Source organism: Dermochelys coriacea, chromosome 6, assembly GCF_009764565.3.
Source record: "Dermochelys coriacea isolate rDerCor1 chromosome 6, rDerCor1.pri.v4, whole genome shotgun sequence".
NCBI classification, from domain to species: domain Eukaryota; kingdom Metazoa; phylum Chordata; order Testudines; family Dermochelyidae; genus Dermochelys; species Dermochelys coriacea.
Window position 1 is genome coordinate 32,422,796 of NC_050073.1, and position 14,875 is coordinate 32,437,670.

General features: G+C 42.8%; 1 protein-coding gene and 1 long non-coding RNA gene across 2 annotated transcripts in view; one reads left to right on the top strand and one right to left on the bottom strand.

The window, feature by feature from the left end:
• The window catches only part of DKK3 (dickkopf WNT signaling pathway inhibitor 3), a 52,199-nt gene extending 51,537 nt beyond the window's left edge, over window positions 1–662 (bottom strand). Inside the window, exon 1 of the mRNA XM_038404242.2 lies at window positions 546–662. The gene's annotated coding sequence lies outside the window, so the exon portion shown is untranslated. The remainder of the gene's footprint in view (window positions 1–545) is intronic.
• LOC122460659 lies at window positions 119–14,225 on the top strand. The gene is made up of 3 exons (XR_006282109.1): window positions 119–1,088; window positions 1,668–1,737; window positions 13,847–14,225. It is a non-coding gene; the product is annotated as an uncharacterized LOC122460659 (long non-coding RNA).
• Window positions 14,226–14,875: the final 650 nt, after the last annotated feature.

Genomic DNA, 14,875 nt, shown 5'->3' on the forward strand with positions numbered 1-14,875 from the left:
CAGCCGGGGGGGAGGCCCCAGGTGCCTGCCTGCTCTGGGAGCGGGGGCTCGGTGCCAGCCGCCTTCCAGGGCCTGGCGAGCTCCCCGGCTGGTTCAGTGTGAACTGGGGGAACACGGCCGGGGCTGCCCCGTGCCTCGGGGGCAGCGTGGCCTGAAGCTCCTGCAGGGCCGCGCTTAGTGGGAGGGAGGCAGGGACAGACGCCTCGTGAGAAGAGAGGCAGGCTGCAGGCACCCGAGGAGCGCTTAAATGTGCAAACTCCATCCTACTCCATGCAGTTAGGGTGACCTGAGGTCCCGATTTTACAGGGACACTCCCGATCTTTGGGGCTTTTTCTTATATAGGTGCTAATTACCCCCCACCCCCGTCCCGATTTTTCACACTCGCTATCTGGTCACCCTCCAAGCAGCGGCCCTTTGCATCAAAATGGAGCATATTGTATTAGGGCCTACGATATCCATTGACCACACCCTGTCTTTAAAGGTTAGAGTAGCGAGCCAACACAGCTCCCACCCTGCGATGCACTAAATGATTACTCTCTGCTTACCGTTGGCAATGTGTGTAGAGCCGTACACGAGAGAAAATTCAAGCCAAGCCCAGCCCTAGACAGTTAACTCCTGCTTAGCTTTACACACCCTGACTACAGTTAAGCACATGTGTAAGTCTTTGCAAGCTTGAGGCCTAAAAAACAGGACGTGCTGGGAGACCCAGAGGAAAGAATCATTTAAAGGGTTATCATCCTTATTTGTCATAAACTCCCAGTTTATGAGAGCTGGAGAAGTGAACTTTTCTTTTTAAAATGATCCAAAGGGCCTTCGTTTGTATCAATATAGGAAATCTCACCCAGTGGTTCAGATAAGTTAGTGAAGGAAGGAGAATTAACAAAATAGTGGTAGGTGTGTCCAACTAGGGGTGAGATTTTTGCCTCAGTGTATGGAGTGCTGGCATGAGCTCCTGCTGAGCTGTCTTCGTCACTCTCTTCGATAATAGGAAATGGGCCCCCCTGATAAAGGAGCCTCAGGAAGGGCTCTGAGCAAATGGACCATTTTCTCTCAATTGTACAGTATAGCCTGGGAAAAGGAGCGCTACAGTAAGTGGGGGATGGTATCATGTGGCAGCTACTCTTTTAATTGTCCTCTTGCCTGGTGATGTCAGTGCTTATGCATATTGCATTGAGCTTATGCTCAAATAAATTTGTTAGTCTCTAAGGTGCCACAAGTCCTCCTTTTCTTTTTGCGAATACATACTAACACGGCTGCTACCCTGAAACCCAGTATTGACAGGGATGAGGGTTCTCTGGTAAAGATTAGAAAAAATGATGCAATTTGGTAACATTTTTAATGCCATGGGGATCGTGGCAGCTGCAGTTTGTCTCCTTTATATTTTTCTCTTTCTAATTTTCTGTCCTAGGTCAGGTGAGTCATGCTTCCCTATAATTTCTGCCAATTCCAAGAATTAACTGGCCTTTTGGTCATCAATATTTGTTGTTTGTGGCTGACAAGAGAGACTGCTGTCTGTAAGAAGGAGTTTCTACCTCTTCCTTCTCTTCGGCCTTCTTTTTCTTTTAAACTTTCCTTTCCTCCCAAGACGTAGTGTCATGTATTATTAATTATTACTTGCATCTTTCCCATGAGATATAGCATCTTTTCCTTTCTGCTCCCCACCTTAGGAATTCATCAGAGAGTTTGCAGGAAGCGGACCACTTGCAGATGATACTGTTCTAATGGAAAAATGGACTGGTGAGTTCCCTTAAAATATTTTATTTGTGGGGGTAAGCAGTAGAAGGTAAATCAGGGCATTGAGACTAAGGGCTTGTCTACATAGTAGAGTAATGCACTCTAGGAGGGTGTGATTTCTAAAGCACACTAATGTGTTGTGTATTAATTGGTCCATAGACTCTGGTAGTGTATACTAAAAGTTCCCTAGTTCAGTGGTTCTCTACCAGGTGTCCGGGGACCCCTGGGGGGCCACAAGCAGGTTTCAGCAGGGCTGCCAAGCAGGGCCAGCATTAGACTTGCTGGAGCCCAGGATAGAAAGCTGAAGCCCCACTGCATGGGGCTGAAGCCCAGGGCCCTGAGCCCTGCCACCTGGAGCAGAAGCCGAAGCCTGAGCAATGTAGTTTCACTGGGGCCCCTATGTGGCATGGGAACCCAGGCAATTGCCTGGCTTGCTACCCCCTAACCCTAATCCTAACTCTTATATGCAGAAAATCAATTATTGTGGCACAGATGGGCTGTTGAGTTTTTATAGCATGTTGGGGTGGGGGCGCTCAGAAAGAAAAAGGTTGAGAACCCCTGCCCTAATTCTCTTTAATGTAAAAAGAAAAGGAGTACTTGTGGCACCTTAGAGACTAACAAATTTATTAGAGCATAAGCTTTCGTGAGCTACAGCTCACTTCATCGGATGCATTTGGTGGAAAAAACAGAGGAGAGATTTATATACACACACACAGAGAACATGAAACAATGGGTTTATCATACACACTGTAAGGAGAGTGATCACTTAAGATAAGCCATCACCAGCAGCAGGGGGGGGGAAAGGAGGAAAACCTTTCATGGTGACAAGCAAGGTAGGCTAATTCCAGCAGTTAACAAGAATATCAGAGGAACAGTGGGGGGTGGGGTGGGAGGGAGAAATACCATGGGGAAATAAGTGCCTTGCATAATGACAGGTTTCAGAGTAGCAGCCGTGTTAGTCTGTATTCGCAAAAAGAAAAAGAGTACTTGTGGCACCTTAGAGACTAACAAATTTATTAGAGCATAAGCTTTCGTGAGCTACAGCTCACTTCATCGGATGCATCTGAAGCTCACGAAAGCTTATGCTCTAATAAATTTGTTAGTCTCTAAGGTGCCACAAGTACTCCTTTTCTTCATGGGGAAATAGTTTTACTTTGTGTAATGACTCATCCATTCCCAGTCTCTATTCAAGCCTAAATTAATTGTATCCAGTTTGCAAATTAATTCCAATTCAGCAGTCTCTCCTTGGAGTCTGTTTTTGAAGCTTTTTTGTTGAAGTATAGCCACTCTTAGGTCTGTGATCGAGTGACCAGAGAGATTGAAGTGTTCTCCAACTGGTTTTTGAATGTTATAATTCTTGACGTCTGATTTGTGTCCATTCATTCTTTTACGTAGAGACTGTTTTTTTCCACCAAATGCATCCGATGAAGTGAGCTGTAGCTCACGAAAGCTTATGCTCTAATAAATTTGTTAGTCTCTAAGGTGCCACAAGTACTCCTTTTCTTTTTTGCGAATACAGACTAACACGGCTGCTACTCTGAAACCTCTCTTTAATGTAGTATTGTTTCAAACAGCACTATGTTAAAATGCACCAGCAGGGACTACACTGACCAATTAATGTGCAACACTTTAGTGTGCTTTAGAAATCACATGCCCATAGAGTGCATTGTCCCAACATGTAGATATTTGGCAATGATATTTGGGTCAGTGGTGGGGAGGGGCTCATTCTAGATGTTCCGGGGGAGTAGGAGATAAATTGTTAAGGTAGGGAAGGCAAGGATTAAATCAGAAAAAGGAGATGTAAACATTTTCTGGAAAGTAAGAGGGCATATTGGTGTACTGTACATAAGATGGGCTGGGAGCAGTACCCCTAGAAATAAACAGAGGTAAGTCCTATCCATGAAATTCAGATCTGAACTTCTGTTCAAGGGGGTTTGGTCCATCTATAATTATAAACTAGGTTAGGGAGCAGGTAGAAGTGTTTAGGTTAGGGGATGAGAGAGAAATAGCTGGCTGGTGCATTAGGCAGGAACAGACACACTTACAAGTTAACATTTATAGCTCTGAAAAGAGACCTTATTTAAGAAGAAAAATGATGCATATATGGTAGATTTCTGAAGCAGTGCAACTGATGCAACTACAGTCAGGCACAGGAATTAGAATGTCACTATCAGCTGCCTCATTTTCGCATACTACAGATTAACAATTAGTGTAAATGGAGAAAAGCATTTTATAAAAGTTATTCTGTAATAGGGGATCCAAAATCTAGTTTCACATTTTCAGGGTGTTGTTAGTAACAAATATAACACATACAAATTATCAAATCTCTGATAAAATCTCTAGCAGATTAATTTTTCTTGAGCTTGTGTCTTTTTGTAGCAGGTATTTAATTGATAGACAGCTTTGTAAGTGACGTATTGGAACATAAGCTTTCGTGGGTGAATATCCACTTTGTCAGATTTCACCCACGAAAGCTTATACTCCAATACGTCTGTTAGTCTATAAGGTGCCACGGCACTCTTTGCCGCTTTTACAGATCCAGACTAACATGGCTACCCTTCTGATACTTGAGCTTTGTAAATTATGATTTTATAATTCCAGCTATTTATCTTTTGAAACAATTCTATTGAACATTGCCTGTATTGTATTATTAATAGGGCTGTCGATTAATCACAGTTAACTCACGCAATTAACACAAAAAAATTAATCGCGATTAATCGCACTGTTAAACAATAGAGTACCAACTGTAATTTATTAAATATTTTGGATATTTTTCTACATTTTCAAATATATCTATTTCAATTACAACACAGAATACAAAGTGTATAGTGCTCACTTGATATTATTTTTGATTTCAAATATTTGCACTGTAAAAATGATAAACAAAAGAAATATTTTTCAATTCACCTCATACAAGTACTCTAGTGCAATCTCTTTATCATGAAGTGATCACTCCACATCAAGATTGAATCATATGAGCCAGGGGACAGTGTAGGGAAGCTTGCACTGCTGCTGCTCCTGCTGTATCTGTTTACGGATAAAAAACTTCTATCTCTGTTGTTCTGTCCAGCCCCTTTCAGTATATTCAATTTTTTAAAAAAGAACCTGATTTTTTAAATCAGGTTGGCCAACTCACCTGTTAACTCCCATTGCTTCTCTGTTTGGGCAATTGGATGCGTGTATGAATGAGCCCTCTGAATTCAAGTTGCCCCAAGTGTATGAATGCAAAATTTGTTTAATAATTTATTCTGAATTTGTTTGATCTTTTAATAGGATTTTTCTAGAAGCAAAGTCTTGGGCACTAAGATCATAACTACCTACTGGCTGTAGAGTTCGTTGGAGTTATTTTTCTCCTCTGTGGAAAATTTTGACTTTTCAGCAAAAAATTGGAAACTGGAAATGTTTTGATTTGAAAAAGATCTCTGGAGTCAGATTGCTTGATTTTCCTCTTATTTACACTCATTTTATATCCGTGTAATTCCAGTGACTTCAGTGGAGTAACTGCTGATTTGCCCCAGTATCAGTGAGGAAAATCAGGTCCTAAATATGTAGTGAAAATAAAGAAAGAATATCACCACATCTTCAAAAAAAAAACCATAATAATAACAGAATGTGCTGCTTCTGAATGGCGTTAAAACCAGACTCTGCTTGAGTATGGCTAAAAACATGCCCAATCATGAATGATGCCAAGGCACAAGTAAAGATGCATTGATGTGATAAGGAATTACATAAGTTATAGTTGTTGTTGAACTAGAACTGTTAACAGTTTTAAACAGATAAAAATAACCTGTGTCTGCCAAATACAAATGCCAAAGTTGTTAGAGAAAAATTACTTTCCATCAGTAATATTATATTGTAAATGGCAGGATGAATTTAAAGATTCAGTAAAGGTTTATTTTACTTGATATTGTTCTTTTACACTGTAGTAATGAACTAGTTTTGTTTAGATCCTCAGTTGCAAGGAGCAGCTCTCACTCAGTGCAGGTGTATAGGGAATGAGAGACACACCTGGGGATAGCTTTGGCACACCTGGGGATAGCTGGAATTTGTAACTGTCTGGCCAGGTCCCTAATGCATACCTGCTCTAATAAATTTGTTAGTCTCTAAGGTGCCACAAGTACTCCTTTTCTTTTTGCGAATACAGACTAACACGGCTGCTACTCTGAAACCTATGCCATCTCTGGGAGCTCTGCCAGCTCTATGCCCTTTGGGATTTATCGTATGACAGAGGTTTTCCATATAAGTGCTGCAAATAGGTGTCAGGGGGTCCAACCATCCTACTTTTCCTATATTGCTAAACAAGAGTGGGCTTCTGGCAGGATCCCAGCTAGATGGGACTTGTTTTTCATGTTAAGTTTGAAAGTATACAGTACACTCTGTAGTTTATATCTGGTAATCTTTACTTTGCAGCTATGAAAACATTTTTTAGTGACTGTTCTTATTTTGGAGGTTTTTTTACCCTACACATTTAAAAAAAAATCTAAAATCTTGCAAAAGTCCCCACAATATGAAGTGCATCTACACATTCTTTAAAGGACATATATCACTATACAAATATCAAGGGCAATATTTAAACAAAAAAAGCGCCTCTAATTTTTGCTTGCCTCAAATTTTGGATGATCAACTTTGACACACAAGATGTTTCCCAAAATCAGAGCGCACTTTTGAAAATATTAGTCGTAGCAACCACTCATGCACCTAGTGAAGTCAATGGAAGTGTTGTCATTGATTTATTGGATTAAATGGGAGCTAGATTGACACTGAAAGCATCCGTTTCTACTAAAGGTCTACTAAAGAGCTGTACTGAAGTTTTATTTATAAATATGTTTTTATAAGAAACACCTTTCCTGTCTATCAATTAAAATTTGCTGTATTTAGTAAAATGACTTAACCAGGATAACTTGTTTTTGGTAGTTCTGTTGGGCTGTGTTCCTGACACCAGAATGTTGCCTAGGAATGAATTAAACATACTGCACTACTTAGGAACAGTTTGTTGAAGGAAAACTGCAAATCAGGAACAAATTGAAAATCCTCACTCAAGTAGTGCTTATTCATGTATAGGACAGGAATAGGGCCCTAAGTTTTTCTCTTCTGTACGTTATATATTATACTCTAATACATACTTTTGATTTGCCATTTTAAATACTTCAGCATCAACAAATGTTGTTTTAGATAATTTAAAATATTAGCAATTAAAACTTAAAGAAAATTTACCTTCACTAACCATCAGATGGGTTGTTTCTCAAAAGCCAGCCAAGAATTACATGTAGCTGGCTAAAATCCACTCTGATCAGCACATTGGAAAATAGGTAAGACAAATGAAAGAACAGGCTAGCAATATTGATAATAAAGTATGTTCTCCAGCTCATGTAGATCTGGAATCTCAGGTGAAAGTAGAAATGGTTAGAAAGGATAACAGTTAGTGAATTAGTTCTTTGGTACATGTGATGACTTGATGGCTTGTTCATAAATCTGCTATGCACTATGTAGTTTCGGTGTCAGGTTTCTACAGAACCATTTCAGGCTCACTGAAATGGCATTTCACTGCCATTTGCTCCACTAAATCCTGAACAACTTTCTCTCCAGCCATGTTGGATATGATACACAGGAGATATAGGGTGGCTGAGAGGTTGTAAGAAAGCTGAAAGGCTGAGAGAAGAACAAAGTCATCTTTCAAACCCATCTTATTTGCTCAGGCTTTACACGGGGTCATATGTGCTTAAAGTTTAACAAACCCACAAGATTCTTATAACCTGTGCTATGCAGTATTTGGATGGAAATAAAAATCCATCTGTTTTGGAGTTAAAAGCCAAAGATAAAATAGAACCTCTTCAAGTATAATATTTCTATAAATCCCTTGCAGCTGTGGGCCCTGTTATATATGAGAAATAAACCAGGGTTTTAAAAGGAAAAAGCATCAGATTCCAGCAAAAGGTAGAAAAATTAGCCTGATATACACATGTATCATTTGTGAGCATGGAGTGGGGAAAACTTGGATGCAGAGCATTTTGCTGAGAGAAGACTGTGTTTTTGAAAGAACCAAGAGTATTGAATATAAACAGCCTTCTTGAAGCTGTTTATGTCATCATAGTTAAGTATTGATTGTTTGTGTTGGCACCTACATTAGGGACTGCTTGGCTGGCTTATTTATTGGGCAAGGATGCTGTTGTGGTCGTTCCGGGCTGTCTTCATATTTTCTCTGAAGACACTCACAGTGAAATGGAGACAAACAAGATTTGAAAAGTTGGACACAATTTCTAGGAGCTAATCAAATGTGCATGATTGTGATGGGGTTCTTAAAAACTACTAAAATGTCAATAACAAGTACTTGCATGGCATCTTTCATGCACTGATTCTCACACCACCTCTCTGAGGGAGATAAATATTCTCCATTTTACTAATGGTGAAACTGTGGCACAGAAAGGTAGAGTGACTTGCCCAGGCTTACACAACAAATTAGGGGCAATGCCAGGAACAGAAATCTTGTCACTGAGTCATTTGCCCTCATTAAATGATGACTTTGCCTCTTGAGAAGCATCTAACAAGAGGGTGATAATAGAAATCTATGGGCTTGGCTACACTTGCAAGTTAGAGCACATTAAAGCAGCCCTGGGCATCCTAACTCACAACATGTCCACAGTGGCAAAGCACATAGAGCACCCAGACACTGCAACTGGAGCACTCCTGGTAATCCACCTCCAAGAGAAGCATAAAACTTGCTGCACCCCGGCTGGAGTGCTACGGTGCCAGTGTGGTCTGTTAATGCGCTCTGATCCACCTCCAGAAGTGTCCCACAATGCCTGTTCTAGGCACTGTGGTCATCACTTGAAGTCTACTGACCTGCCCTCAGGTGACCAACCGTCAGACCGGCCCTTTCCCAAATTTCTCTGGGAATTTTGAAAATCCCCTTACTGTTTGCTCAGCCAGGCGCCTTTCCAGGTGACCATGCCTCCATGCACCAGGCGATCCCCAATATGGAGCAATGGTGAGGTGCTGGACCTCCTCAGTGTTTGGGGTGATGAAGCTGTCCAGTCCATCTGCACTCCAGCCGTAGGAATTACGATACCTTTGGGCAGATATCAAGGGACATGATGGAAAGGGGCCATGACCGGCATGCACTGCAGTGCAGAATTAAAGTGAAGGAGCTGCGGAATGTGTACCGCAAAGTGCGGGAGGCAAACCTCCGCTCCGATGCTGCCCCTGTGACCTGCCGTTTCTACAAAGAGCTGGACGCGATACTTGGGGGCGACCTCACCTCCACTCCGAGGACCATCATGGACTCTTCACAGGCCAGTTCAACAAGACAGGAGGAGGAGGAAAGCGGGAGTGAGAGTGCTGAGGAGAGGGGGACAGCCTGGCATCCCTAGATGCATGCAGCCAGGAGCTGTTTTCAAGCCAGGAGGAAGGTAGCCAGTCACAGCGGACGGTGCTTGGGGAAGGACAAACACCAGAGGAGGTGCCCGGTAAGCAGCTTTTATTTTGGGAAGGAAGTTGTTCGGTGCCAGCTCTTGGGGCAAGAACGGCTAGGGCTGCATGCATGCCTAGATGCGGAATAGGGCATTGATGTGCTCTTGCACATCGCGGTAATCGGCCTCAGTGATCTCTTCAAAGGTCTCATGCAGAAGCTGGGCAATCTTGGTAGAGCTACTGTGCTCCTTATCCCAGTCAGGCTAACATGTCTGCACCACTGTGCCATGACGTGCGGGGGGACCATTGCTCCACACAGGCAAGCTGCATCTGGGCCAGGGCGGAAGCTGCATTGTAATAGAAGACCCTTCCCTTGCTTCCCAGGTCAACCTCAGCAGCGAGATATCTTCCAGGATGAACTCACCCTGTGGAAAATGTGAGGATAGTGTTCAGTATAGGGACCCCCTGCAGCTGTTGGCTCTTCCTAAGGCACAGAACCCCGGAGGACAATACAGCCGTGAAACAATCAGTCCCGCTTGCCCCTGTGCTTACCATTTTGGGGCTCCTGTGGGTTATGTGTGCTCGCTTTGGGACAGGCAATTTCTGCTATTGTGTACACTGTGCTTGTCTTTAAGTACGGCTGAATCAGTAGTCTGTCTGGTGTGAAAAATGCTGCCTCTCTTAAGTGTTGCATTTTGGCTTTACAGATGCAACCTTGAGATCCCAGCCGTCCTTGTTATCAATGGCCAAAAGACTGCAAAGAATCAGGAAGCATCTGCAAAGAACCAAAGAGGACATGCTGCATAAAGTAATGCAGCAGTCCCTTAACGAGAATTTAAAGTGCAGGAGTGGCGGGAGCGCGAAAGGAGGGTCCGCCAGCAGAATGCGGATCGCCGGCACCAAAGCACGGAGTGGCTGCTAAGCATCATGGAGCGCCAAGTGGACTCGATACAGGCTCTCGTAGCAATGCAGGTGGAGCACTTCCGTGCCCGCATCCTCCCTGCAGCCCTTGTCCCAAAACTCTTTCCCTTGTGCCCCCATGTCACCGCCAACCCACTTTCCCCAACATCTGGATTCTTGCTGCCACCAGCTGCCTCCAACACCTGTAGCTTCACCACCCAGCCCTGCAAACTAAGATCCTTACCCTGTGCACTCAACCTCCATCACCAGGCATTTTAGCCAGCCTGAAATGCAGCACTCATTACATGGCATTCCAGACAGGAAGGCTGAGTATGATAACAGGACATACGCAAATCTGTGATTGTCCCGTTCCCCACCCCACCCCCTTCCCTCATCCCACACAGCACAGACGTGTCATGCCCTTTCTGTTTCCCAAGCAGTTGTGTTTCTTTTTAATAAATTAATTTTTTGGCTTTGAAAATATTCTTTATTATTGCATTAACTAAAAGATACCGTAGCCCAGGAAAGCAACAGGCACTGCAAGTCAGTGCATCATACGTAGCAAACACAGATTCCTACTAGCATTGGAACCACTGCACTTCACTCCTGTGCAGGGCACCAATCATTACTGGTGGCTTTCAGCCTCAAATTGCTCCCTCAAGGCATCCCTAATCCTTACAGCCCCACGCTGGGCCCCCCAATAGCCCTGCTCTCTGGCTGTTCAAATTCCGCCCCCAGGTGTTGAACCTCCGAGGTCCATGCTTCTGTGAATCTTTCACCCTTCCTTTCACAAATGTCACAGCATGCGGATAACCGTGGAGATGTTGTCATCGGCCAGGTCCAGCTTCCCTTACAGACAGCACCAGTGGCCCTTTAAATGGCCTAAAGCACACTCCACAGTCATTCTGCACTGACTCAGCCTGTTGTTGAACCGCTCCTTGCTGCTGTCAAGGCTCCCTGTGCAGGGTTTCATGAACCACAGAATTAAAGAGTAAGTGGGGTCTCCAAGGATCACAATGGGCATTTCAACTTCCCCTACGGTGATCTTCTGGTCTGGGAAGAAAGTCCCAGCTTGCAGCTTCCTGAACAAGCCGGTGTTCCAAAAAATGTGTGCATCATGCACCTTTCCGGACCAGCCTGTGTTAATGTCTATGAAATACCCACAGTGATCCACAAATGCATGGAGAACCATAGAGGAATACCCCTTCCGATTTATGTACTCGGAGGCTAGGTAGTCTGGTGCCAATATTGGAATATGCGTCCCATCTATCGCCCATCCGCAGTTAGGGAAACCCATTTGTGCAAAGCCAGCCACAATGTCACGCACGTTGCCCAGAGTCATGATTCTCCTGAGCAGGATGCAATTCATGGCCCTGCAGAGTTGCATCAACATGATTCCAATGGTCGACTTTCCCACTCCAAACTGGTTAGCGACTGATTGGCAGCTGTCTGGAGTTGCCAGCTTCCAGATTGCAATAGCCACCCGCTTCTCCACTGTCAGGGCAGTTCTCAATCTCGTGTCCTTGTGCTGCAGGGCGCAAGCGAGCTCCTCACACAGTCCCATGAAAGTGGCTTTTCTCATCCGAAAGTTCTGCAGCCACTGCTCGTCATCCCAGACTTGCATGATGATGAGATCTCACCACTCAGTGCTTGTTTCCTGAGCTCAAAAGCAGCGTTCCACTGTGGTGAGCATGTCCGTGAATGCCACAAGCCATCTCTTGTCGTAAGCATTATGCAAGTTGACATCATCATCGGACTCCTCGCTGTCAGTTTGTAGCTTAAGGAGTAACTCGACTGCCATTCGTGATGTGCTGGCGAGACCCATCAGCATATTTCTCAGCACTTCAGGATCCATTCCCACAGACCAAAAGGGAAGACAGAGCGCGCAATACAAAAAATGTTGAAAGATGGCACCAAATGTGGACGGGGAAGCACAGGGATTGCTGGGATGCGAAGCTATGCATCACGGGGCATTGGGACAGGAACCAGAATGCCCCGCACCTCCCCGCCCCCTTCCCATAAGCCATAGCGCCAGAATGGGAAGAGGTGCTCTGTGGGATAGCTACCCATAATGCACCGCTCCCAATGCTGCTGCAAGTGCCACAAATGTGGCCATGCCAGTGCGCTTGCAGCTGACAGTGTGAACACACGGCAACGCTGTCCCTGTTGTGGTCTCTGAGGGCTGGTTTAACTCACAGTGCTCTACATCTGCAAGTGTAGCCATGCCCTATATGTTGCTCAGACCTGATCCACTTTCTCCTTTATCAGTGTAATAGACTGAGTGAGTCTATATCTATATATACTGTCGGTCCTTATGTATGAGCTCTGGGTCAGTGCACCCCCACTTCCTGACACAAAGTTAAAATGTTGCATGAGTTTTTCATCCATCAATAAAGATTTTCTTTCCCTGCTTTTGGAGGATATTTCAATATATTATTTTACTGCTGTCTGCAAAAGTGTTCCTATTACAAGCTGGCAGATGTTTTGAGGAGGTTTACATGCTGTAAAATATGCACACTTATGTTTTATAAATAACAACAACTGGACCTGGATAGAATCATTGGAGATGTGCTCACCCATTCAACAAACTGAAAGGAGAAAATGTGGCGTATGGAACTGGCAGGAGGAATTACACAGTGTTATCTATTGCTGCAATATTCCTGAGAACTCATTTTGTGCTAAATTGCAGGAGGGAAATAGTAGGCCAGTAGTAATGTATTCTGTTGTCTTCTCCACTATGGTTGACACCCTTTCATGCATCGCATCTTCCTGACTTGTCATTATGTTCGTACTTTGAGAGAAAGAGAGAGAGACTTGCAATAGCTGATTTTCAGACAAACTTGGCAGTTTTAAGTTTTCCTTTATAAATCCCAAATGAGCTTAATCGACATCAAAGACTATGCAACTTTAAACATTTCATTTTTAAATAAAATCTTATATTGCTAAGAATTCAAAATTGCTCAACTGTTGTAAAGGATGGGATTTTCAAAAACTCCTAGGGGATTGAATAGCATAAGTCCCACTGAGAGTTAATGGGATTTATACACCACTTAGGCTCTTGAAAATCCCATTCCTGTGTGTATGCATTTACCTCCCCTGGCTCATATATTGATCAAATTAATTCAAATTTCAAAAAACAAAAATTTCTCTGGACTGAGACAAATACTGTGTCAATGCTCTGAATGAATGTTCATAACAACCTAGCTCCCCAATCCTTTCTCAAAAACTGGGGTTTAAAACTGAAACACTAATAAGCCTTCAGAGTAGCAGCTGTGTTAGTCTGTATTCACAAAAAGAAAAGGAGTACTTGTGGCACCTTAGAGACTAACAAATTTATTTGAGCATAAGCTTTCGTGAGCTACAGCTCGCTTCAAAGCTTATGCTCAAATAAATTTGGTAGTCTCTAAGGTGCCACAAGTACTCCTTTTCTTTTTAATATGCCTTCAGTAGAATTGTGCTCTCAGTCATCGCTATAATTGATAGAACAAAATAGGCCACTCCCAGTTTAGGAATGTATAGTGATAATAGCACCATCTAGTGGGCACTGGGACCTACTGAATCTGATATCATTTGAACTTTATCACTCACTTCCTGTTTACTAGAGTACAACCTGATGCTCTTGTTTTCAGTTAAAGAGGTAGTATGCCTGAAAGTTTATCTGGAGGGAAATAATGTAAGTAGGAAGCTCCAGGCAGTTGTGGGATTAACTCAGATTCTACATTAATAGGCAGTATAGAAATACCTAAAATAGATTTATTTAATATGGGGATTTCTCCTTCTAGTGTTGCATTGTGTTCCCTTCCAGACTTCAGAGCCTTGTGGACACCATCACCCAACAGTAAGCTCCTGTGTTTTTGAGGCGAACCCTCTCTGGTGGCCTGCTCTTGGATTTACTGCACTAATCTTGAAAGTGAAATGAAAAGTACTGAAAAGGCTTCAGAGTTGACCTACCTTTCCAATTATCAATATTCAAAGTTCTTCCTACTTATCCCATGTCTCTGCATTGAGTGAAAAGAGTAACTTTATTCAGGATGAGATTAAAATCTATACATTTATAAAATATTCATTTTCCTCTATTAGTCAGTAGATATAAAGCACAATGTGAAAACACAATAATAGCCTTGCTTGAGGCAAACACACATCACATATCCATCAGCTATCCTAACTTTTGGAAATGAATAGTCTAATTAGTTGACAGAGATGGGGGATAAAATCCTGATTCCATTGAAGTCAATAGGAGTTTTGCCACTGACTTAAATGGAGCCAGCATTTCATCCAGGATATTTATAGAAGGAACACAACATGACTAAATACTACAGTATTTCCAGCCATGGAAAAAGTCCAGTCATCTTGAAATATTCATCTAATTCAAGCCATTTTTATCACTCCTCTTTCTGAGAAAAGGCTTTGTGGCTAAAATAGTTTACTGGTTATTTAAGGGTGGTAGGATGACATCTATGATTTTCTCAGCTGCCTATAGCTTATATCTCAGTTTGACTTATTACACTAGTCTACAGATTCTTGTGCATTTCATCAAGTCAAAGATCTCTTTATTAAATATTTTTAGATTTAAATCATGTTGGGTGGTGAATACTGCCCATGAGGTGCTGGATACCCCCAGCTTCCAATGAATGAAATGGGAATTGAACTCAGTGGGATTTGAGGATGTCCAGTACCTCACAGGAGCTGTTGGGTACCTCACAGACTTTTAAACTGTCCCTTTTTTATCATTTAAAAAACAAGTGCTCATTGTTACTCAGATGAAGGAATATATTGGGTGACTTGTTTTTTGTTTTGCTGTCTTCCTCTTCAGATGACCTGTATCTCTCGTATT